Source organism: Entelurus aequoreus, linkage group LG02 (genome assembly GCF_033978785.1).
Source record: "Entelurus aequoreus isolate RoL-2023_Sb linkage group LG02, RoL_Eaeq_v1.1, whole genome shotgun sequence".
NCBI lineage: Eukaryota > Metazoa > Chordata > Actinopteri > Syngnathiformes > Syngnathidae > Entelurus > Entelurus aequoreus.
Genome location: NC_084732.1, coordinates 81,454,828 through 81,482,536, shown reverse-complemented (window position 1 = coordinate 81,482,536; position 27,709 = coordinate 81,454,828). Strand labels below are relative to the sequence as shown.

Genomic DNA, 27,709 nt, shown 5'->3' with positions numbered 1-27,709 from the left:
TAAGACCTCCGAACAACTCCTACCTCTTTAGGACCACCCTTTCTAGATATATAAGGAGTTGTATTTACAACATTAATCATATATACATACTGTGCAAATGTAAAAAAAGCTTGTTGTGAAAAATGAGTTGGAATTTCACAAGAAAAAGGTCACAGTTTCACAAGAAAAACCTACAGTTTTGGCAGTATTATAATAAAAGTCGTCATTTTAGTCAACGCAAGTCAAAGTTTTACAAGAAAAACTGAACATTTGTGCAATATTCTGATAAAAGTTGGAATTTTACTCAATAACAGTCGCAATTTTACAAGAAAAGCTTAAAATGTTGGCAATTTTATGAAAAGAGTCGTAATTTTACTCGACAAAAGTCACAATTTTATAAGAAAACTTTAAAATTTTGGCAATATTATAATAATAACCTGAACTTTACTGGGCAAAACTATGACATAAGTCATAATTCTATTTAAAAAAAGTCACTATTTTACAAGAACAACAAAAAATTGGCAATACTGTGATGAAAGTCAGAATTTTATATGACAAATGTCACCATTTTGCATTAAAAAGTAATAATTTTACATTTTAAAAAAAGCAATAATTTTAAGTGAAAATATAGCAATATTACAAAAACAGAAAGAATATGAGAAATTGTTCCCAATTTTATAAGAAAAAAGTCGACGCATTGTGAGAAAAAGACTGCTTTTAGTTTATTTATTAAATTTTTGTAATTGGTTTTTAATCTTCATTATTTACTTCAAGTTATTAAAGTATGTCCCTATATACATGTTTATTTATTTTTTAAATTAATTTTGGCCAATTTCTTACACACACTTGTTATTTCATATGTTGACCAGAGGGGGGAACACTTTTCAAACTGACACACAGTCAATTTGAAAAATCCCTCCTTTTTGGCACCACCCTCATTTTGATGGATTTCACCACCAGGGGTGCAAATGAGACATTCTCTATTAGATGCGATGGTTTTCCGTATTGTGACCATGATTTATGTCCTAACTTGTTCACCGGTCCTAATACGGAAGGTACTTTTCCTTGTTGATGTCTCAAAAAGGGAAAAAATACAAGAACACACACTCACACACACACAAATTCTTGTATTCGTTACCTTCTTAAGACCTCCGAACAACTCCTACCTCTTTAGGACCACCCTTTCTAGATTTATAAGGAGTTGTATTTACAACATTAATCATATATACATACTATGCAAATATAAAAAAAGCTTGTTGTGAAAAATGAGTTGGAATTTCACAAGAAAAAGGTCACAGTTTCACAAGAAAAACTTAGAATTTTGGCAGTATTATAATAAAAGTCATGATTCTACTCAACGCAAGTCCAAATTTTACAAGAAAATCTGAACGGGTGCAATATTCTGATAAAAGTTGGAATTTTACTCAATAACAGTCGCAATTTTACAAGAAAAGCTTAAAATGTTGGCAATTTTATGAAAAGAGTCGTAATTTTACTCGACAAAAGTCACAATTTTATAAGAAAACTTTAAAATTTTGGCAATATTATAATAATAACCTGAACTTTACTGGGCAAAACTATGACATAAGTCATAATTCTATTTTAAAAAAGTCACTATTTTACAAGAACAACAAAAAATTGGCAATATTGTGATAAAAGTCAGAATTTTATATGACAAATGTCACCATTTTGCATTAAAAAGTAATCATTTTACATTAAAAAAAAAACACAATAATTTTAAGAGAAAATATAGCAATATTACAGAAACAGAAAGAATATGAGAAATTGTTCCCAATTTTATAAGAATAAAGTCGACACATTTTTTTTTTGTAACTGGTTTTTAATCTTCATTATTTACTTCAAGTTATTACAGTATGTCCCTATATACATGTTTATTTATTTTTTAAATTAATTTTGGCCAATTTCTTACACACACTTGTTATTTCATATGTTGACCAGAAGGGGGAACACTTTTAAAACTGACACACAGTCAATTTGAAAAATCCCTCCTTTTTGGCACCACCCTCATTTTGATGGATTTCACCACCGGGGGTGCAAATGAGACATTCTCTATTAGATGCAATGGTTTTCCGTATTGATTTATGTCCTAACTTGTTCACCGGTCCTCATATGGAAGGTACTTTTCCCTTGTTGATGTCTCAAGAAGGGTAGAAATACAAGAACACACACACACACACACACACACACACACACACACACACACACACACACACACACACACACACACACACACACACACACACACACACACACACACACACACACACACACACACACACACACACACACAGTACTCAAAGTGCAGTAATTGACATTTCGCAACAACCACAGAAGCACCAGGCAATGATTGATCTCTGCAAAGGGCATCAAGCAGGATATTATGGGGTCGACTTCGACAGATTTCTATTACGACTGATCTGATTTGTTTATAGGGGCGTGTTCCTAATGGACATGGGAATGAAGAGCTGCGTGTCTGCGCGTGAGAGAGGGGTCGTCCATCATTGAGGAGGACCTCTGAGAAGGTGAGGCAAGGTTAATGCCGGATGGGATCTGACTGAAAGCTCACGTTTAGTCGCATTCAGTTCAAGGCAGAGACGCTTCCTTGCTCAGTTTACTGTATTTTCCGGACCATAGGGCGCACCGGATTATAAGGCGCACTGCCGACGGGCGTGTCGAGTCAGGTCTATTTTCATACAATTGTAAGGCGCATTAAAAGGGCCATATTATTTATTTTTTTCTAAATGTAAAACACTTCCTTGTGGTCTACATAACATGTAATGGTGGTTCTTTGGTCAAAATGTTGCATAGATGTTTTACAGATCATCTTCAAGCCGCTTTCTGACAGTCGCTTCAGGATGCGCTGTTTTGTGGGCGGTCTTATTTACGCGGCTCACCTTCGGCAGCGTCTTCTCCTCGTCATTTTTGTCTAGCGTGCAAGGACGGGAGTGGAAGAAGTGTCAAAAGATGGAGCTAATTGTTTTAATGACATTCAGACTTTACTTCAATCAATAACGGAGCAGCATCTCCTCATCCGTGGCTCACTACTAAATGTGTTCCTTGAAAAATGTCCGACCGGAACTCTCTAATAACTAAAGTTCCTTGGGTGAATAATGTAAACTCACTACACCGGTATGTTTTAACGCTTTCATGGCGAGTTTACTGACAGATATCAGTAAGAACTTTACACTACTTTATATTAGAAATGTCAACAGCAGAGGATGAATGTCCCATAACAAGAATATAGAGATAAAGAAGAAGCTTATCAACCACGGTGTCGTCACAGACTACAAAGGCGGGCACACACAAATGTTCAGGACTTATGCAGATCCCAAATACAGATCAGCAGGTACCAGAAGGTAAGAAAAGTTCATTTTGCATAATATTGCGAAACAAAACGCCAGATAGTATGTCTTACCTTATACACACACACCATAATAATACTGGTATGTTGAAGCACAGTACAATCCATCAAGCGGTGTGGCTTCATAGCTTACCAAAATCGTACTAAAACATTTTGATAGATATTTGAGCGCCGTGTGTAATGTTCTATATTTTCAATGGAACATATATGCGGAGGTGGGCGTGGGTGTGCCAGGACCGGCCTCGAAGACAGCGACAGGTGAGCCTTGTTATCTAATCACCTGTCGCCTTTATTAGCAGCAGCTGGGATGAGACACGCTGTTGGAGTTGGAGTTGCTGATGAGCGGCCGCAGGAAGAAAAGACACTGTGCTGGAAAGCAGAGGCGATTGCTATTTATGAAAATAAAACAGTGTTATACCCTGAATTCCGGGCTCTCCTGGCAGTGTGTGGTGGTCCGAAGAACCCACTAGAGGGCAACCTCTATAATATACAATTTTGGTGGTTTACTTGAGTCATAATGCAGTCTACACGTATCTCTTGTGTGTGACTGCCATCTACTGGTCACACTTATCATTTCACCATGTACCAAATAAAACTAGCTTCGAGGTCGGTAAGCACAACCAAAATGATTCCGTATTTTAGGTGCAAAATGAAAGGATTTTAAGTGCACCTTATAGTCCGAAAAATAGGGTAATTTAGAGGCAAAAAACACACACCCTAATTACACGAGTCTAAGAAGAGCATCGACATTTGCATTTAAAAATATGGGAAATCTCCTGAAAATTGGTTTAAAAAAAAATTGATTTTCCTGCGTTACAATTTCACAACCTCCCTCAGCATCAAGGGTTGGAATTGGGGGGTTAAATCACCAAAAATGATTTCCGGGCGCGGCCACCGCTGCTGCTCACTGCTCCCCTCACCTCCCAGGGGGTGATCAAGGATGATGGGTCAAATTCAGAGAATATTTTCGCCACACCTAGTGTGTGTGTGACAATCATTGGTACCCTTGTTTTACTGCAGCTGTTACATATAATATAATATTGTACATGGTAATTGGTATTTGTTATATATTATATAAAAATATAATATATCAGTACATATTATATACTGTATATATAATATGTAAACATTACATGTTATATTTTATATTGCTACAAAGGTAAATTTTTAGTCTACTTTATACCTGCATTACCCTTTCCATCCCTTGTAAGAGCAATTTCCCTTGTGGATTAATAAAGTTTGTCTAAGTCTAAATCAGGGGTCACCAACGCGGTGCCCGCGGGCAACAGGTAGCCCGTAAGGGCCAGATGAATAGCCCGCCGGCCTGTTCTAAAAATAGCTCAAATAGCAGCACTTACCAGTGAGCTGCATCTATTTTTTAAATTTTATTTATTTACTAGCAAGCTGGTCTCGCTTCGCCCGACATTTTTAATTCTAAGAGAGACAAAACTCAAATAGAATTTGAAAATCCAAGAAAATATTTTAAAGACTTGGTGGTCTTGTTTAAATAAATGCATTCATTTTTTTACTTTGCTTCTTATAACTTTCAGAAAGACAATTTTAGAGAAAAAATACAACCTTAAAAATGATTTTAGGATTTTTAAACACATATACCTTTTTACCTTTTAAATTCCTTCCTTTTCTTTCCTGACAATTTAAATCAATGTTCAAGTAAAAAAAAATGTTTTATTGTAAAGAATAATAAATAGATTTTAATTTAATTCTTCATTTTAGCTTCTATTTTTCTGACGAAGAATATTTGTGAAATATTTCTTCAAACTTATTATGATTAAAATTCAAAAAAATTATTCTGGCAAATCCAGAAAATCTGTAGAATCAAATTTAAATCTTATTTCAAAGTCTTTTGAATTTTTTTTTAAATTTTTGTTCTGGAAAACCTAGAAAAAATAGTCATTTGTCTTTGTTAGAAATATAGCTTGGTCCAATTTGCTATATACTCTAACAAAGTGTAGATTGGATTTTAACCTATTTAAAACATGTCATCAAAATTCTAAAATTAATCTTAATCAGGAAAAATTACTAATGATGTTCCATAAATTATTTTTTAAAGTTTTTCTCTTCTTTTTTTCGGTTGAATTTTGAATTTTAAAGAGTCGAAATTGAAGACAAAATATGTTTCAAAATTTAATTGTAATTTTTTTTCGTGTTTTCTCCTCTTTTAAACCGTTCAATTAAGTGTAAATATCATTAATTATTAATAATAACATAGAGTTAAAGGTAAATTGAGCAAATTGGCTATTTCTGGCAATTTATTTAAGTGTGTATCAAACTGGTAGCCCTTCGCATTAATCAGTACCCAAGAAGTAGCTCTTGGTTTCAAAAAGGTTGGTGACCCCTGGTAAATGTATGTTTTAGTGTCACACTGACAGATTTCAATTTGGACACGTCACACCGTCCTTCCTCGGCAACTCACATGTAATCCGACAAGTTTAGCTCTTTTACCCCCGTGCCCGTGAAAAGGACTTGATCCCCCTATTCAGACGACATCGGGACTGACAGTCAAAAAAGGCATTAGGACTACAGACGCTAACTACGCTTCAATCGGTGTCCCGACGCCAACGCGTTGACTTTGAAAACGTCAGGTTGTAAAAACGCGTTCGCATAGAAATGAAACCTTATCGTCTGTCAGCGTGCGCCGCGTATCCTTGAGGTGCCTGCGTGCATATGGCGGGTTTTGTTTTTTAAAAGAAACGGAACCAACATGTCAGATTGTGCTGTGATATTTCTGAAAAGGCTTTTTCTCTATCAAAATGTGCATTCACGGCTTTGATTTTGGCACAATCCTCGAGAAAAGGAGCAGATAAAGCACATTTTCATCAGTATTTCCAATGCGTGGCTCTCTTGTTCTGTGAATGCACACCTACGCCCTCTGTGCATGCTGCCTTGATTTGGTAAGAACCTCCACCAAAGGCAATAGTTGCTCCTGATTATGGTACTGATACGGCCTTTTAGGACTGGGTTCAGAGTGGAGGCCTGCTTGGCCACTTTTCTCTAATGTGTTTATTTGCCGGTGCCACAGCTGCACCTCAGCGGAGCTAATCAGCTGGGATCCCCAGGACCTCGGTCTATGCTTTTTTTTTCTACATTTGTTAGTTTTGTCGTTTTTATCTATGTTGTACTCACATTTGTTATAGAAAATATTATTTTGGGCACTTTTATCTTCGGGTTTCGACTCCCCTTTGTCAAGGCGGCCCCAGAGCCAGCCGTAACGTAAACACATTTGTTTTCTACTTCACCTAAAACGGTTCATTTGGCTGAGGAATAACCAGAGAGACATCTGGTGCAACATAAAATGTATATTCAAGTTGGCAAACTGAAAAAAAATAAGAAAAAAAAGGGAAAAAAAGTTGGCATACTGGATCCAGGGATCGTAGCACCCAATTCCGGGCTCCCATACACAATACTTCTAAAAGGCCACTTCAGACCAGGTCTAAGGGGCCAAATTTAGAGGAAAAAATGTTTGAGGGGTCGGTATATCTATTTTTAGGAACACTAATACAAAACCTCACAATAATGTCTGATTGAATGCTAAAAACATTATGACAGACCGCCTTAACCTCTAAAGGCCTTAGTGGCCACATGCGTGGACAGCACCTTTTAGCTCTTATTTCCAAAATTGTGTACACTACTGCAGTGTACACAGTCTGGTGTGCCGTGGGAGATTATCTAATTTCACCTATTTGGGTTAAAAATATTTTTTGCAAACCAGTAATTATAGTCTGCAAATGATGTGTTGTTGTTGAGTGTCGGTGCTGTCTAGAGCTCAGGCAGCATAACCATGTAATACTCTTCCATATCAGCCTGTAGCTAATTGCTTTGTAGATGTCGGAAACAGCGGGAGGCAGAGTGCAGGTAAAAAGGTGTCTAATGCTTAAACCAAAAATAAACAAAAGGTGAGTGCCCCTAAGAAAAGGCAGTGAAACTGGCTACAAAGTAAACAAAAACAGAATGCTGGACAACAGCAAAGACTTACTGTGGAGCAAAGACAGCATCCGAATGTACATCAAAACATGACATAACTATCAACAATGTCCACACAAAAAAGGATAAAAACTGAAATATTCTTGATCGCTAAAACAAAGTAGATGCGGGTAATATCGCTCAAAGGAAGACATGAAACTGCTGCAGGAAAATACCAAAAAAAGAGAAAAAGGCCACCAAAATAGGAGCGCAAGACAAGAACTAAAACACTACACACAGGAAAACATAAAAAAACTCCAAATAAGTCACGGCGTGATGTGACAGGTGGTGACAGTACACCTAATTTGAGACAAGAGCTACAGTGATGCATGCTTGGTTATGGTTTAAATTCATATGCAACAACTGCGACAACGACTTTTTACTTTCAACTGAGTTTTTTTTATTTTTATGATTTCTGCTGGTGGTGTGCCTCCGGATTTTTTCAACGCAAAAAATGTGCCTTGGCTCAAAAAAGGTTGAAAAACACTGCACTACTGAATTGGGGTCTCATGCTGACATGTGGACACTTATACTGCTAACTGGTGGTGTCAGAAGAGTATAACATACAATGGAATTTGTAAAAATTAAAATTTGCATGTCACTAAACATGAAGTACACGTTTGTGTACTTATGGACTAAGTACATCATATTAAAAGATGATTTGTAGTTTTTATTCTAATTAGGGTCCAATAAGCCCAAATAGCAAAGAGAAATAAAAAAAAGCATGTAAACAAACAGCTTGGGCCTTAGAGGTTAAAAAACGGAATGGAACTTTACTTTTTTTTTACTGAATTACACACTCAGAATAAACATGAAAATAAAGAATGTGGAATTGACAATATTAACTATGAACAATAAAACACTGAATTAGGGTTACCAGTATTAGTATAGTACCGCGATACTAATGAATCATATTTGGTACTATACCGCCTGTGAAAAGTACCGGTTCACTATTTTATCTAAGGACAAACTTGTTGCAATAAGAAACATGTTTAATGTACCGTAAGGTTTTTTGTTAAAACAAAGCTAATAATGCAATTTTTTGTGGTCCCTTTTATTTAGGAAAAGTACCGAAAAGTATCAAAACAATTTTGGTACCGGTACCAAAATATTGGCATCTGGACAACACTACACTGAATATTGATAAGATATGAACGTCACACCCCATCTCGATCGTCATATTTTGCAATCAAGCGGAACGCAACAAACAGCAAATTATGAACGCGAAGGGTAAAAAATAAAACCACCTACAATCTGATATATCACTAAACTTTATAAATTTGTTGTACAAATCTCCTTCCGTGTCTGTCCCTGACACCCACATTTCAGGCTGGCCGCTCTGGAAACACTCTGTGGAAACGCTCCCCACCCACACTGCTTGGTGCCTCGTCTGAACTGCTGTGACTTAGATTACCATAGTAACTAATTAGATGACCATAGTAACTAGTATATAAGGCAAAAGCGCAGATTCCAACTATTTAAATACTTTGTATAGTTCAATACTAAGTCATTTGAAAACATCACTGCACATCATAATGGCAGCTACAGTTTTCATCTTAAAGATCTAAAAACATTATTTGGGAATGTCCGGCGGGCCAGATTTAAAAGCTTAACGGGTCACATGTGGCCCCCGGGCCTTAATTTTCCCAGGTCTGCTCTAGACCCAACATCGCTTGGTACGTTTACATGCACTTAAATACTAATTATTGCATGGATTTGGTTTAAAACCAGCTTTTTTAAAACACTTAATTATGGTTCTGACTTTTTAAAGATGAAATTTGAACATATTTAGATCAACCGCTCCCTGATGAATGTGGTTGAGTTTTTTCTAAAGTGTGTTTTCTTTTATCAAAAAGCCCTCCAAAATGTCAATTTAAAGTGGTCAGAATATTTGTTTAGATAATATTTAAATCAATAGATTAACTGATTCATGCAGGATTTTCATCTGTGGGTAATATGGATCATTATAATTTTTTTATTATTATTGGTACATCCCTGTTTCTAACTTTAGTCGAGTGTCCTTGAACACACCACAGTCCTGTGCAATGATATGCAAAAGGGAAACCTATACATAACGTACTCCTAAACTCCAACAGGGAGACTGGGCTTTCTGCTCCGCCGCTCCCAGACTGTGGAATGCTCTCCCTGACCACCTGAGGGCACCACAGACTGTGGATGCTTTTAAAAAAGGCTTAAAAACCCTTTTTAAAAAAGCCTTTTTTTAATAGATATATGCATACTAGTTTTAGCTATTTGGCTGTTCTAATTTTTATTATCTTTTTTAATACACTGTAGCACTTTGAGGTTGTTTACTCAATGAAAAGTGCTTTTTACAAATAAAATCTATTATTATTATTATTATTGTACGGAAATATGACAAACTTCCTCATAGTTCCAAAGTGCTAGTGCTGAGTGAATGCTTTAAAAGTGAACTTTGATGACGTGATGTCAGTGTTGAGTAAAGTGTTCCATGCTAGGTGTTAGACTTACACAAACTTTACACACTCCTTCCACTTCAACTCCTCTGATTGGATTTTCCACTCATCCTGCCTATTCTGTTTGAAGCTTAAATATTCCCATGGTATCGCCAAACTACAAACACAAGACAACAATCGCTTACTGTACGGTGTCCGCTTCTTATCGGGATGCTTATATCTTTCAGCACAATGCTTGTGCACCCCTTTTAGATCATAATTCGATTTATCGGCCAGGTATGTTTAACACACAAGGATTTTGACTTGGTAGACCGTGCTCTCTTGGTTTAATTTAAACAATAAATGATGAACTTGTCGTAATTCTCACACTGAAAGCAAACGAGTATCTTGCCACGTCTTCCAAGCAATGTATTCGTTGCAAGTCGAATATTAAAGTTGACCAACTTCTCAGGTTATGGCCACAACCTTCTATTATCCAGGTGAGAGGCATGATTTATAATTTAGCACAAACTTTTACCAACTCAGAGGCGATGCAACAGCAGCAGCTCGTGTCTTTGTTAGCGCTTATAATAAGAATGTTGCTAATACTTGGTTAATATGGAAGTCACGGCATGTAAATTGATTTTTTTTTTTGAGAGCTTTATGAGGCGGCACAAAAAGATTCCCATTAGCTGCATTGTTAGCCATCTAGCACTTTACGACAAAGAATGCATTATAAAAAAAAAAATTTAAAAAAGGAAAAATGTGTTCCAGGCTTACAAATGACAGGCATATTTCCCAAAAAAGTGCACTCCCCCTCTACATATTTAGCCCACTATTACATTACATTTAATGGATTTTAACATTTAAATACATATTTAAACCATGGTGGTTTTATTCATTATTAACAATACCACTTCGCCTTTTCAGGGGCACTGGACAGCGGCCAGCTCTAATATGCATGTAGCAGAAATTGGCAATGAAAAGTGCTTAAATGTGCATAGAGACGTTGGTAGAAATTGTAACATCACAAGCATGCATGTTTCCCATTGTCACAGAAGGTATAGAAATTACAACGCGGCCATTTACAAAGGCTCCCAAATGCCATTGTCATTCAAACCTACAGCTAAAAATGGTCTATTTAGGCGAGAGGCTTCTGTCGATCACTGGGCTGCACATAAATGCACGATCACGTCTTCCAGATGACAGAGAGGAGTGCCCGGAGAACTTACAAACTAAAATAAAAAGGGGCTTCAAATTTGCATTCCGTTCTGAACGTTATTGCTAGGAGGCAGACAGACGACACACAAACCCCCCGCCGTGCTGCCCCTGTGGAGGACCTACTGAAAAAAAAAACATTTTCTGTAACAATGGGAGGTTAGAAATTGAACCTTATCCAAAGCCTGAGTGCTCGACTGTGTCAGAATTGCTCAGCGTGTGCCAGTCCCTGAAACATGAATTTAGATGAAAGTCTCCCAATTGCCAGTACTACAAACACACAGCTTTAGAATATATAGTTTTTAATATAAGATTAAAGTAACAATGTTAATGTTCAGGGAATATTTCCCACATTAAAAAGGGTCATTATTTTTCTTTGTGCATTTAAAAACATTCCTTTTTGGTCAAAATTTAGCTTGGTTTATTTTCAAGGCATTGTTTTGTGGGCGTTTTTATTTACATGGCTTCACTTTGACAGCGTTTTCTCACCATCACCCATGTCGTATTTTATAGCGCTTCCATAGCAAGCTACTATTTTCGAACCGTACGCTAATTTGTATTAGAAATGGAGGACGCATGTGCATGTATGAGCCCAGTCTGCCCCACAACAAGACAGCGAAACAGGAGCTTATTGACTAATGCGGAGTGCAACGGCGGACTTGCGCAGAGCACTCAGGGTCAATTTATACCATATATGGATACTATATGTTTTTTCAGTTATCTCCGCGATGCCTCCACGGTTTGATTTTAAATTTTTGGGACTTATGCAGACCCCAAATCCACAACAGCAGGTACCAACAGGTAATAAAATATAGTTTTGCACAATAGGGAGTTTCACTCTCGATTCACTTTGTTCTGTTCAAGAACAAAACAGAAGTATGGCTGTTTTGTTTTTTTTAATCTTTGCAAATACACAGTATCGTATTTGGTTTTGATGGTGAGAAGAGGTGCGAGGAAGCAAGAGTGGAGGTTTTGATGGTGAGAATAGGTGCAAGGAAGCAAGAGCGGACAAATGTGTCTGTGTTCAAAGCACACTTTTAGGTTAACTTTGGGTTTCTTTGGAAAACTCCCCCAGGGAGAAGCAGCAAGGAGGACAAAAGCATGAAGACACAGGGATTAAGTATCACCCTTGATCACCCCTGAGGTGAGCAGTGGGCAGCAGCGGTGGCCGCGCCCGGGAATCATTTTTGGTGATTTAACCCCCAATTCCAACCCTTGATGCTGAGTGCCAAGCAGGGAGGTAATGGCTCCCATTTTTATAGTCTTTGGTATGACTCGGCCGGGGTTTGAACTCACAACCTACCGATCGCAGGGCGGACAATCTAACCACTAGGCCACTGAGTAGGTTAGAGTGAGTAGTAGGATACTACGGTTTGTGCTTCATTTGTGGAATATATCGTTAATCTCCACTTCTAGTCTCCTCGCCATTTTCAGACGAGTCATTAGAACAAAAGAACCTGGGAGTACTTTGCCCTTTAAAAAGAGGGCAATCCGAACACTTATCATAGACAAATGATTTGTGCACAGTTATACTCTGATATCGCATAATACTTAAGGTTTTCTACGACCCGCTTTCTTGCCATGTCTCAAAGTATGTAACGGCCTTTCTTCTGTTGAAGTGTTCTATTTGTGCCAACTGCACAACATTGACTGACCCTTCACCGATGGGCCTGCTGAGGTTGTGGTTGTTTCTCCTTCTAAAAAAAACAAAATCAGAATTTTATAGGCTCATTATATTCACAAACCAGCAGAATTATAGTGTCTGAGTGATTGAATCTACGTGTTTACATAAACATGCAAACTATTTCCTAGCCTAATAAATCCACTTAACGAGGTATGAATAACAGTGTAGAAAAATATGTTTATTAAATGTTTACCTGTGATTTTATTGGAAAACTTTACAACTACATAATTTTTAAAAGACACTTCTACCTCACTTTCGTCTGGTGCTTTACCCACATACCGAATTCACAGGAACCCTCTGTCACGGTGGGATTTTGCATAGCTCGACAGGGAGTTCACATTAAAGAATAACAAAAAGTAGCCTCAGGTTAATAGTGCGGCCAATCAGTCAATTCTTCTGCCAGAAGTTGAAAATCCCTATTGGTCCAAAGAAAACCCATAATACTCGTCATACTTTATATTTTGTAATGCCATCAGAGAGGAATTTGAATGGATGTCTTCCGTGGTCGACACTTACTTTCCACTCAAACAATAAAACACTGACTGTGGGAGGGAGGTTTCAGAGATGGCATAGCATAAAGTCATGGGGAAACAATTCCCAACAGGTTGTCCACTATGGTCCACAAAATTTCAGTTGTCCCTACCATCCTCTATGAATTTTCACAATTTCAAAGCAGATACTTATTCTATACCACTATAAAAAAATATTACATAAATAAAACCTTGTTTTTTTAAATCACTACTAATGTTTTAAACAGTCATGTTTTTAAGATACATGTGCTTCAATATCTTTTAGCTCAAAATTCAAATTGCAGTATCAGCTGCTAAGAGGGTAAAAAAATAGATTTTAAAACAGCACAGCAGTGGCCTATACACACCTAGGGACATACAGACAAGGTGCTTTAAAATAAAAAATAGTTTGAGTATTATCTTATTTCCACAAAAAGCCACAGGCCCATTAAAAAGAGGTACGTTCAACAAATGGGCCCCGGGCCACACTTTGCCTTCCTGGTGGAATAAGTGTTGCCAAAATGACGGAAATCTCCAAGTTGTGTTTTATTAGCATGTATAGAGGTAATAAACGTTGGGTTGTACACTACTGGAAGCTTTCTGCACGCTGTGGTAATGCACACTCCCTGGGCTTTGGGTGGTGGATCTCCACTCTCACACACTGCAAATACTTTAGTGACTGCTTGCATTTGATAACTGAATAAATGCACGGCAGAAGATACACCTCTTTTACTTTTAATATGTGCATCTACTCAGTGGCTAAAGTGTATCACAGATCCTTTCTGCTATATCTTTTACTCTGCCAAACCAGGCACGTATGAGTGGAGTTATGCTACACTTTCATGATCATATGTTCATGAGCGAGGGCAAACCAGAAGTGACAAATCTGCATCCATGACAGGCTTTTACGAGGGAATATATTGACATACAGGCTCATTTATTTAAGGACCGATGGTCTGTCGTGGAAAAGTTGTACATCTGCTGCTGAAAAAAGCAGGTATCGATCTATATTTTGCATCTTATCAACTTTGTTCGAAGTATGAACACTTAAAATAATTGTCCTCTTTGAAACATTAGGCTGTGATTTGAAAGGAAATGAAACAATTACATAGTACTTGCAGTATTATACATTCTGTCTATTACATTATTTAACAAACACCTGACATGAATTTTGGCATTATATTTAGTGCTTTTCTCCCGAGACCTAAAGCGCTTTACACAGTGAAACACATTGTCTACATCAGGGGTGTCAAACGTACGGCCCGAGGGCCGGATCAGGCCCGCGAACAGGTTTTATCCGGCCCGCGAGATGAGTTTGCTAAGTATAAAAATGAACCTGAAATTTTTGAATGAAAGAAACGGCTGTTCTAAATGTGTCCACTGGATGTCGCAAAAGCAATTCTTTGCATCTTTGTAGATGATGCTATATTTGTACAAAATAAACCACATGTTAGTACATCAATTGAGGAAAATTATCAAACCACATAAATAACATCCTGTAATTTGATTTTGATATAATTTTTTTTATCTTGATCGATTGAAAATTAACACCAATGAGTTGACTCATGAACATTATCACATAATTTATTCAGAAAGTATAAATAACGACAAATAAAGATAGAATACTATTGTAAGTGTAAAAAACAAAACAAAAAACATTGTGATATGTACATTTTCAGAATGTGCTTCTTCTATTTTTAAACAAAGAAAACAATCTGATTTTTCTCCATTTGGCCCCCGATCTAAAATGAGTTTGACACCCCTGGTCTACATCTTTAAACAAGCGTGGGTGGCTTTGGGAACAGGTGGCTAAAGTGTCTTACCCAACGACACAACAGCAGTGACTAGGATGGCGAAAGTGGGGATCGAACCTCCAACCCTCAAGTTGCTGGCATAGCCGCTCTATCAACAGAGCCACGACGCCCGCAAAAAAATGTGTCAGTGTGTTTAAAGTCAATAATCAATGTCTAAAGTTAGAATGTTTTCCACCCCAGTCAACTAGAATGAAACGTTAGCATCACAGTTGTAGAAAATAATACACATGTATATTATATATATATATACACACACACACATGTATACACATACACAAAAGCTTAGAAATGTTTAGTTAAATAAGTATTTAACCCGATTAATATCAATAATTCTGACCCCTAGAGACAAATCACATGCCCACAAATGAATATCTTCAGAAAGAAGCTCGGTAAGAGACATGTGTTGCACAATATGGGCAAAAAAAAACATCACAACAAAAGAGGTCCAGCTCACAAAAACAAGATTTTGTCAGTGATCTAGGGGAGAAGACTACAGTCACCAAGAAAACTATTGGTTTGTGGTGCATTTCACTTCACTGTAATAGTTACCATTAGCTCAAAAGGGGCTTTTCCTAGTAGAATCCTGTCAAACAACTTGATGGATTCCAATTGTTCATCCATCAAGTTGCCCTGTAAGAGCCTCTTGTGTGAAGCCTCCAGGCACTGTTTGTTACAAACTGATCAACTGAGGCTACTCTATGAAACTCATACACACCCAGCAAGACAATACAGACTGATGGTCAACTGGCACCCAGTGGTCGACCATGGTACTGCAACAATAGTCTGGCTTGCACATAATTCAATTCTTTGGGTTTTATTTTATGGAAGACAAAAAGCAAGTGTTTGTCAAAATATTTATTGCCAACAACAAAATCAAGGTCAGTAAACTCAGTATGAACCAATTTTGCACTGACAAACATTACAGTACAGAAAAGTGCTCCCGTGTCAGTTGTATGTGAATATGTTTGCAGTGCAGTTATTTGTCTTCACAATATTGTGTTACCACCCATCCTGAATGCAAATCCGCAGGTCATATTTAATTGGTATGATGTATAAAGAAGTTGTAATTAATATTAGGCCATGTCCACACAGGAATGTTTTTTTGCATCTACTGCCAGATTTAAAAAGAAGAAATGCATCTACACAAAGTCGATTTAAACGAGTTACGCCCCGACAGGATAATGTAACTGGGTGAAAATTATGTAATACAATGAAGGAAATAGAAAACTTATTTTACAACAAATTGTTGAACTCTGCTTTGCTTCCAAGTAGGCTTTCCTAACACCTTCGCTAGCTAAACGCTATAAAATACTGCTCACTATGCTTGTGCACAACATTCTGGCCATATTCTTCCCCCGTTTTAAATTTATAAATAGCACCCTCAAAAAATCTTAACATTTAAAAGCAAGACAGATATATATACTGTACACATTTGTTTTGACAATATATTTTAAAAGCCTTTCATGGTCATTTTAACTACATTTTTAAGGGGAAGTGCACTTTTCCAGGGGGGGAATTTTGTCTTCCATTCACAACCCCATGTAAGACAAGAATAAATATGTTGAGCTTTTTTCCTGAAATACATTTTAGTTAATAAAATACAGCCAGTATGAGCTGGCTAGCAAGAGATATCTATTGATCACATTAAGCCCTATAAAAAAAACATCCTAAAAATGCCAACAATACTCAATTTACATCTGGTGACCTGAATATTAACCAAGTTTTACTGATATTATAATCGCTAACAACCAGAATGTGCAATAATGTTATGTTACTTACTGTTCCTTGTATATACATTTTTATTTTTAAAGGCAAGTACCGTGTGACTTGTTGAAGGGTGGACTAGCAAAGTAAGATTTTCATTGTACGGCAAACGGTCAAACATGTTTAACTGTGCATATGACAATAAACAATCTTGAAACATGAATTGTCTTTTTAGCAGCCCCCTCATTAGAGAGCCAACTAGTCTAAGCTGCGTCGCCTCTGGGTTGTTGAACGCCAATTCTAGATTGGACAGTAGAAGGTTGTAGCCATTAACAGAAGTTTGTCAACTATGACATCCAATTTATACCTGGAAATGGCAAGGAAGACACGAAAAGACGCTCTTTTGCCGCACCTTTTATTACCTGCCCAATGATTATGATTAGTTCCTCATCTAAATGGGAAGATATAAGCATCCCATCAGTCGGTTTCCCAGTGAGAGCAGACATTGCACAGTAAGTTATTTTTTATTATGTTCATAGTTTGTACATCTTGTTCAGCACTTGGCATTACAGCTGCATGATGCTTAGTTTCACTAAAGCTAGACCTGTTTAGCAAAGTCTCTAAAACTTGTAAATCATCCTCCTTAAATTCAGGCTCAAAAATATAAGGTTCTGGTTCATTATTATTAGCACCAAAGTATGGTAGTCTTAGTTGTTTATGAAGTCTGCTATGATTAATAGTGTCGTAAAAAGGAAACGCAAACGAGATGGGTATGTGAAATTAATGCGCCACCGTATGCTTAAAATGAGCAAAATACATAATTATATATTATGAATGTGCCCGTTTTCCCCAGTGTTTTTACTAAATAGAATCATGCATAAACAAAGCAAAACATGTTTGTCCTACATAAGGATTGTGAATGATAGACAATATTCCCAAAAAGTATGGTACCCTTTGAAAACATTACATTTCAATTATTGGATTTAAGACAAATACCATGCAGGTACATTGTGAAAACCGTAAATACAGCATAGGCACGCCATTGTTGCTAGCAGCGGTTGCATGCAGTCTTATCATTTATATGGTCATATGATGGCACACTGATATGAAAAAGTAGTGGTTTGCTTGTCGAGATAGCGATATGGTGGTGTTATCAAATATTCCCACTCGAGAGCACATTTTCACAATTTATCTTTTCAGGCGACCCATAACGCCGTTTCCGCATGAATGAAAGGTTAAAACAAACTTTACCCTTTCCACCTAAAAGCTTTCCCGTGTGGACAGGACCTAATTTGTCCATTTGTAAACGTGGAACACATTTAATACCATTCAGTTACAAATACTTTATTTCATAAATGGCTATGTTAACAATTGCAGGACTTAACATTGCAATTCCTCCGATATTACAAACCTCACAAACCAAACAGTTGGCCATCAGGACAGTAAGTGGATATAAGCTTCCTGCCATCCCTGGATGTTGACAAACAAAAATAAATACCACACATCAGTAACTACAATATTTTTCCAAAGAACTAAACATTCTAAATCAAAAATGAATCCAGTGCATATTTTGAAGATAAGGGAGCAAGCTTGAGTCAGATGGCCCCTGGGTGTCATCAGTTTGTCAGATTGGAGTGTATCGCCACTGCAACACACCCCAACGACAGGTGCTTCTCATCACTCTCATAACTCACTCCACACTTTTTTTATGCAGAAAAAAATGTTATAGCTAAAATGTGAAGACAGTTCAATGTTGTAGTTTGCTTTAGTGTAGTTTAATCCATTGCAACCACTGAGTGGACATTTCATACACAAAATGATGGCTGCCTGATAATGTTACACATTTTTAAAAATAAGGAGAACCATGACAGCTTTGGTCACTTGGCAGACAAAATGTTCACTATAAAACAGGGTTTCTGCAGGTAAAAGCAAATCTAACTTTATGTTTTTAAATGCCTTTTTAATACAAGCAATAATAATGCCCAGGCTCTAAAGCAGTTTTTTTAATTACTGAAGTATTTTGTACAGATCTAATGGGCAGGTAAATAACTTATTCTAGATCCATAAACAAAAATGGACTTTCAATATTTGTTAGCAGGTGGTCAGGTGATTTGTTTTGTTGTCCTTTTTGTTGCCAATTGTATGACATTTTAATGCCTCTGGACATCATAATGCTTTTTAAGGCCTTAATTTGTGCAAAAATATATTAAATGACCTAATTATTTTTAATGACCTGGAAAAACCCTGTAAAATGTTCTTCAAATTGCCATATAATCAGAAAGCTTTATGCTATGATAGCAGCAAAACCATCTACCATTTTGGTGTAAACTACTTGGCCGTTCATCCGCTGACAAACATCAGGCTGAAGCGTTGCTGCAAAATACAAAACATTTCTTAAATCACAAGATGCTACAAAAAAAAAAAGTGAACACCTCAGAATTAATCAAAAACTATGTTCAAAATATCTTCAACTTAAAAACATTTATTCATCTATGGCAACATTTGCAGGATTTGAGAAATATCTGTTATAGCAAAATCCCACTAACCAAGTAGTTTGCCAGCACGACAGCAGATTGATATCCTTTCTCTGGGAGGATTAACAGCTTTCCACCATCCTCACTCAGATGCTAAACTGTATTAAAAAACATGAAGACAATTGTAGGAAATCACAATGACTATTAATAGAGAAATCTATCCAAAATGAATCAAGTGACATTACCATATAAATTAATCTTAAGTATAAAACTGTACAGCTTTGGAAACATTTTGTTACTGGAGTCTAGAAATAACCGACAATTATGGCCTTACGCAAGTGAGAACACATCACAGTGGATGAATAAATATGTCTAAAATATGCCCAAAGTTTCCACAATGTTTCCACGTGGAACCTGATCAAATCCCATTTTGCATCTTTTGCCAAATTGCCTCATTACTTGTTGGTACCACATCAACAGAATCCTCACTTCAATAGAATATGATTTCCCCTCTTTTTTGCGGAGTGCTTGTTTGGTGTGCCAGATTGACAATTTATTTTAAATCTTCATTTTCAAGTTCCCTGATGATCCTTGTAAGATTCTTCAATCTTACAATTTCACTACCCATTTCACAGCGTTCAACATTTCAGCCCTCACTTTCCGGTGACAGTTTTGCCCGTTGGGAGATTACTCCTTTTTTAGGTTCTTTGTAAGTCTGCGATTCTTTTCAACAATTTCCCTTGTGCATCAATTAATTTTTTGTAAGTCTTTCGCTGAGCTGCGCAGGGGTTTATGGGAAATGAGTTTTACTTCTCCAGCCAGCTTACTCAACATAGCCAGAAATTTTTTTTTATATATTTAACGACTTATTGTGACTTGATGTATTTGTATGCAATGTGCTATACTTTTGTTTATATAAGATTTTTATTCGGTACAGAAGTAGTGCCTCTCAGACGAAACTATTAATTTAGTTATATCTGGTCTAAAAATATTAAACAAATTAGAATTTTGCTAAGAGTAAGATGCAGTGTCATTTCAAACTTGTTTTTGATCAAATAAAAGCAAAACTTGTTTTGCATTGTCTTTTATTTGTATTAATTGGTTTATTAAATAAAGTAGTAATAAATGTAGATTTAATTTGTTGTGAAAAAACCTGAGATTTTAAACGAAGACCATATCACCCAGACCTAGTTCACTGTGACCGTACACATGAAAGAACATATAGAGTATAGTTTTATGCAGTCTTCATTGACTTCCAGTTAAATTCCGCATTGAGTTTAAGATTTTAGTCCTGACATTCCATGCGTTGCATGGTGGGGCCCCTCAGTACATCACTGACTTGCTATGCCCCTACTCTTCAGGGCGCAGCCTCTGGTCTTCGGGCCTTTTAAAGATCCCAAAAACTTGTTTTAAAACCCGTGGAGACTTAGCATTCCAGGCTATAGCTCCCAGACTCTGGAACAATTTGCACAAGTCCCTCTGTGATCTTGACTGAGTTGAACCAACACTGACCGTATTTGTAAGAAGGCCAATCAGAGGCTGTTTTTCTTGGAGACTGAGGGGCTTTCAGGTTGATAGGACACTGATGAGGATGTTCTATTCATCTTGTATTGAGTCTATTTTAACTTATTCCATCACTTCCTGGTTTGGTAACCTCAGTGTGGCCAATAAAAATAGATTGGGTGGTATAATCAAGGTGTGCCAAAAGACCATAGGCACTACCTTGAACCCCCTGAACCAGATCTATCAGGCCAGAGTCATCCAGAAGGCAAAGGCCATTCTGGTCAACCCTCAGCTCCCTCTCCTCTCAGAGTTTAGACTCTTGCCCTCAGGATGCAGGTACGCCCCTACTAATAGAAAGGCCAAAAACAACAGATACATAAGATCCTTTGTTCCCTCAGCTGTTGCCTTTATAAATGAGCTTCTTAAACAAGCCTAGCTGCTACGCAGTCACTTTAGTGGGAAGTGACGTGTGATGATTAGTTGTTTTACAAATGTTTTGTTTTTAGCTCAATGCCTTCATGATGGTTTGTATGTTGTATGTATTTGTACCTTGTTTTACTATTGTACCTCGTTTTACTGTTGAACCTTGTTTTTAATGACTACTGCTGCAAACAAAATTGCCCCTCAGGGACAATAAAGATTTTCTAAGTCTTTCAAGAAAAAATTGAAAACTTCTTTTTATTAAGGCCTTTAGTTATTGCACCCTTTAACTATAATTTTAATCCACTTTGTACCCTTTTTATGATGTTGCCCCCGTTTTAAATTGAATTGTTTTACTTCTGTTGCGTGTCCCAAACTCTAGAACGATCTGATCTCCCTCTCCATGTGAGACAGGCCCCTTCTTTGGCTATTTTTAAGACCCTTCTTAAAACCCATTTTTATTCACTGGCTTTTAACCCAGCATGAGACATTAAACTGTTTTTAGCTTAACTTTTTGAACTGTTTTTAACTTTTAAACTGTTTCTTATCTAACAAACTGTTCTTAGGGTAATTTATATTTGCTTTTAAATGTGTATTTTTATTTCTGTTTTAAATGTTATTTTTTAGTCTGTCCTTTGCCTCCATTTCTTTGTGGTGTACAGCCCTTTGTTTTTCAACTGTGCTTGTTTTTAAAGGGCTTAATAAATAAAGTTGGTATGGTACTTCAGCTATATTTCGTTCAGCGCTTTGTGATTTTATCTGTGAAAAGTGCTTTATAATTAAAATGAACCGGATTTGTCGACCATTTTCGTTTACAGGTACCATTTTAGGGAGGGAATGTGGGCTACTTCCATGCTTACTTTATAGTCATGTTATAATCTGGAAGGTGATCATGTTGTCAGTTGAATGTGTTGCGAACCCCCCAAAAAACGAGCAACCTACCTGGCCGCACTTTGGACTAACAATATAAGCGACCAAAGAACGCCACCGAACGGGACAAGCGGTAGAAAATGAATGAATGAACGCCTGAACGACCGTCGCCATGCTAGTACAAAATAGATCGCCAAGCGAAGGCGAGTCTACAACCACAAACTTAAAACTACAAAGGTTTAACATGAAAGTATAACAAGGTAACATTATTTTATCCTCGAAATTTACCACGTGGCAAACAAAGCTAGCAACATTAGCATCTTGCTAGCTAACTCGAGTAGCTTTAATTCTAAAGTACAGACTAATAATTCCTGGCGGGAACTTCCTTGTCTGCTTATTGCAAAATCATTCCTGCCAACAATTAAAACTTACCGTTATTATTCTTTAATAAGCCTCGACGTCGAGTACTGTAGTTTTTTTTTCTTTTGACTGTCTGACGAACCGTCACTTCCGTTCCGTTTTTAAATGACGCGTCATGCTGAGGCAACATCTGATTGGCTAAATCGTCTGGACGTTTATTGGCCAATCGCTTGCACGTGACGTGAATGCAAGACTACCATTGGTTGTTTGGGCCGCGCGTCATTTGAAGTCTTAGTTAGGTAAAGTAAGATAAAATAACATTTCTATGACTAAATAAAATTAGAACCATTAGGTGATGCTGTGCTCCAAATTTGGATTATTTACGGAACTTGTGTGAGCCTATGGCTTTACACTTTGTTACATATATATTTTGCTTTTTATTTTTGTTGCTTTATTAAGTTTAAAACCCCCTGGCGCTGTTTTGTACTGTTTCTGTACTTGTTTTGATTATTATTATTTATGTCCTTGTATGTAAATGTTGCATATTATGAATAAAGGTTTATACTTAAAAAAATAAAAAAAATAAAAAAATAATAATTATATATATATATATATATATATATATATATATATATATATATATATATATATATATATATATATATATATATATTATGCAAAGTAAGATAAACTAAGCTTTTTACAACTAAATAAAATATCTAAATTAATATGGCATTTATTTAATTATGTTACATAAAATGAAATAATTTTTGACAAAATATATTTAATTACGTAACGTAAGATAAAATAACATTTCCATGACTAAAAAAACAAAAACAATGGGAAAAAACTGTATTTAATTATGTAACGTAAGATAAAATAACCTATTTATAACTAAATAAAAAAAAAAAACATTTAAGTAACGTAAGATAAAATAACCCATTTATAACTACATAAAAATATAACCAATATGACATTTATTTATTATTTAACATAAGATTACATAACTTTTTTATGACCATATAAAAATAAAAATAATATGACAAAATATATCTAATTATGTAACGTGATATAAAATAAAATTTCTATGACTAAATAAAAATAAAACCAATATGACAGCATATATTTAATTATGTACCCGAACATAAAATAACCTGACTGTAAAAAAAATAAAACGACAAAATGTTTTTAATTATGTAACGTAAGATAAAATAACTTTTCTACAGCTTAATATCTAAGTTAATATGAATTTTTTCAAATTATGTAACATAAAATTAAATAATTTTTGATAAAATATACTTAATTATGTAACGTAAGATAAAATAAAATTTATATGACTAACTAAACATAATATGAAACCAAATATTTAATTATGTAACGTAAGATAAAATAACCTATTTATAACTAAATAAAAATACAACTAAAAATAAATGTATTTATGTAACACAAGATAAAATAACCTATTTATAACTAAACAAAAATATAACCAATATGACATTTATTTATTATATAACGTAAGATAACATAACTTTTCTATGACCATATAAAAATAAAACTAATATGATGAAATATATCTAAATATGTAATGCGATATAAAAAAAAAAATTTGTATGACTAAATAAACATAAAATCAATATGACAAAATGAATTTAATTATGTAACGTAGGATACAATAACCTATTTATAACTAAATAAAAATAAAACCAAAAATACATTTATTGATGCAACGTATGATAAAATAACTTATTTATTACTAAATAAAAATATAACCAATACAACATTTATTTATTGTGTAACGTAAGATAACATGACTTTTCTATGACCATATAAAATAAAACTAATATGACGAAATGTATCTAATTATGTAACGAGATACATAAAATAACATTTATATGACTAAATAAACATTGATTGATTGATATATTTTTATTTCAAATATGCATAAAAACGAACATAAAACCAATATGACAACATTTATTTAATTATATAACACTACATAAAATAACCTGACTATAAAAAATAAAACTAATACGACAAAATGTTTTTAATTATGTAACGTAAGATAAAATAACCTCTCAACAACTAAATAAAATATCTAAATTATTATGACATATATTTAATTATGTAACATAAAATGAAATAATTTTTGACAAAATATATTTAATTATGTAACGTAAGATAAAATAACCTATTTATGACTAAATAAAAATAATTATATGACAAAATGCATTTAATTATGTAACGTAAGATAAAATAACCTTTCTAATACAACAACATGCATTTAATTATTCAACATAAAATGATATAACCTTTCTATAACTAAATAAAAATAAAAATAATATGACAAAATGCATTTAAATATGCAACGTAAGATAAAATAACCATTCTATGATTACATAGAAATAAAACCAGAATGACAATTTATTTAATTATGTAACGTACGAGGAAATAATCTCTATGACTAAATATAAGAATATGACAAAATGTATTCAATTATAAAACGTAAGATGAAATAACCTTTCTATAACTAAATAACAATAAAAACCAATATGACATTTATTTAATTATGTAACCCAGCATAAAATAACCTGACTATATAAAAATACAACTAATACGACAAAATGTTTTTAATTATGTAACGTAAGATAAAATAACATTTATATGACTAAATAAGCATTAAACCAACATGACAAAATATATTTAAGTATGCAACATGGTATAAAATAACATTTATATGACTAAATAAGCATTGAACCAACATGACAAAATATATTTAAGTATGCAACATGGTATAAAATAACCTATAACTAAATACAAATACAAAAAAGACAAAATTATTTTATTTATGCAACGTAAAATTAAATTACCTTTCTATGACTAAATAAAATAAAACTAATATCACAAAATGCATTTAAATACGCACCATAAGATCAAATAACCACTCTATGATTCAATAGAAATAAAACCCGAATGACAACATTTATTTAATTATGTAACGTAAATGTAAATAACCCCTCTATTACTAAATATAAGAATAATATGAGAAAATGTATGTTATGAAACGTAGGATGAAATAACTTTTCTATAACTAAATAACAATAAAACCAATATGACACTTTTTAAAATGTATTTAGTCATATCGTTTTATTTTTCAATCAACACAATATTAGTCACATAAATTATGAACTACAATAGATATATTCTACTTTAGTTGGTTAGTCCATCCGTTCCTACTAAACAAATATATAACTAAAAACATGTAAAGTAGGAAAATGTGTACAAAATATGAGGGAGTCATAGTTTCGTTGAAATGCACTTTTTATATTAAAAGATAGCAAAGGGATGAATCACTATATCACACAACACAGCTTGTTAGTACCGCCATGAAAATACATATACAGTCTGTTCATATTTACACATCAATGACATTCAAAAAAAAAAAAAAAAAAAAAAAAAAAAAAAAAAATCATAAATACTTATTTTTGTTAACTTTACAACAGCTATATGCAACCAGTATTCCGTAACATATAAGAGGACTATTAAATAAATGGCATATTCCCTATCATTTACAAAGCTCGGAAAACACAGTGGTTAAAATATTCCAGAAAAAAACCCCCAAAAACAACAAAATGATCCTCCAGTGAGTACAATTAATACAAGTCTAATTACAGTCATGAAATCCCTTTGTACAAAAGACTATACAGCTCCATCAAAACAGTATATTCAGCTTGCAAGATATCTTTTTTTTTTGTTTCTTTTACAGATTTTGCAATTCCTGCAGTAGACTTGGTGGGATATGAGTTATGATGATGATAGGTTATGGGGTCACCATGATGCTCTGTGGGCATACTGTAGCTGCCAAGACCCTCTTTCATTGGCTTCAGTGCTTTGTCGAGCAGCAAAACAGCAAGTTGCCTTTAGCAGAGTCTTCAAAATACACGTTACTAGAAATAAAGCCCACGTATTTGTCTGAAAAGCAATATAGTATTTCCTTGCACCGTATGAAAAAAAGAAGCAATTTGCAAAAGGTAAAGCGCTGCACATGAGCTGTACGTGAAATGTTATAAAGTCGCATATTACCAAAGTACTGTACGCAACCCTCGCCGTGTTCCCCCAATCACTGCCCTGTTGCACCTTTTACCAGAAAAAAGCACAAATATGTGTTTGCCGATGCAAATAATGTGGGACTGGTGTGCCGAGAACCTACGCGAACATTGCACGGATTTGAAATAGCCTTTAAAATAGTCGTTATTCTTTGCAACAACGCATTTTTTTGGAATAAACTTTGACATGTTTTGTAAAATGCGGGTGCTGCACTTTTTAGTCAGAGGTAACAATTTGGTGCGTTATGTAATAAACCGTGCAAAATGATGGTTAAATCAGCGACGACAGAAAAAAAAACAACTATCCCAGCAACGTACTGTAATGCATCAAAGATTTAGATGTTCATCACATTTTGGAAAAAAAACAAACATGCAATTGGTCAACGATGGAATATTTTTTCTTGCATTTGAATACTTATATTTGTAATTGTATGAGCGTCTTGAGATATTTCAGTGCACTGGTCAGTGATATTTCATGAGTGCGGTGGTTCTCAATTATTTTCTCTCATGTCCCCCCCCCCCCCGAAAGGACATAATGTGTACATACACACAATTATGTATATATACATCTATGTATATGTATGTGTATTAATACATACGTATATGTACATACTGTATATGCATACCTATATGTACATGTATATATGTATGTATATGTGTATATATATGTGTATATGTACACATATACATGTACATGTACACATGTACATGTACATGTACACATATACATGTACACGTATATACATATATACATATATATATATACATGTACATGTACACATATACACGTACACATATACATGTACACGTACACATATACATGTACACGTATATACATATATATATATACATATACATATACATATATACATATATATATACATATATATATGTATACACATATATACATATATATATATATATATATATATATATATATATATATATATATATATGTATATATATATTTGTAATTATATATATACATATATATATATATATATATATATATATATATATATATATATATATATATATATATATATATATATATATATATATATATATATATATATATATATATATATATATATATATATATATATATATATATATATATATATATATATATATACACATACAGTATACACACACACACACACACGTTAGGTCAGGAAAAACACAGAGGCCATTTCATCCCTACAAGCCTGTTTTGCAGGTTTCCCTGCTCTTCAGGGGGTTGTTTTCCCCGAAAGAGAGCAGGTAAACCTGCTAAACAGGCTTGTAGGGATGA

At 34.7% G+C, this 27,709-nt stretch overlaps 1 long non-coding RNA gene and 1 other non-coding gene across 2 annotated transcripts; both read right to left on the bottom strand.

Moving 5' to 3' along the window:
* Positions 1-15,821: 15,821 nt before the first annotated feature.
* On the bottom strand, positions 15,822-22,521 carry LOC133664602 (uncharacterized). The gene is made up of 4 exons (XR_009828600.1): positions 22,385-22,521; positions 19,232-19,317; positions 19,000-19,058; positions 15,822-18,155 (listed from the first exon to the last, which is right to left on the bottom strand). It is a non-coding gene; the product is annotated as an uncharacterized LOC133664602 (long non-coding RNA).
* Positions 18,275-18,373, bottom strand: LOC133642767 (small nucleolar RNA SNORD67). The gene has a single exon (XR_009824599.1). It is a non-coding gene; the product is annotated as a small nucleolar RNA SNORD67 (small nucleolar RNA).
* Positions 22,522-27,709: the final 5,188 nt, after the last annotated feature.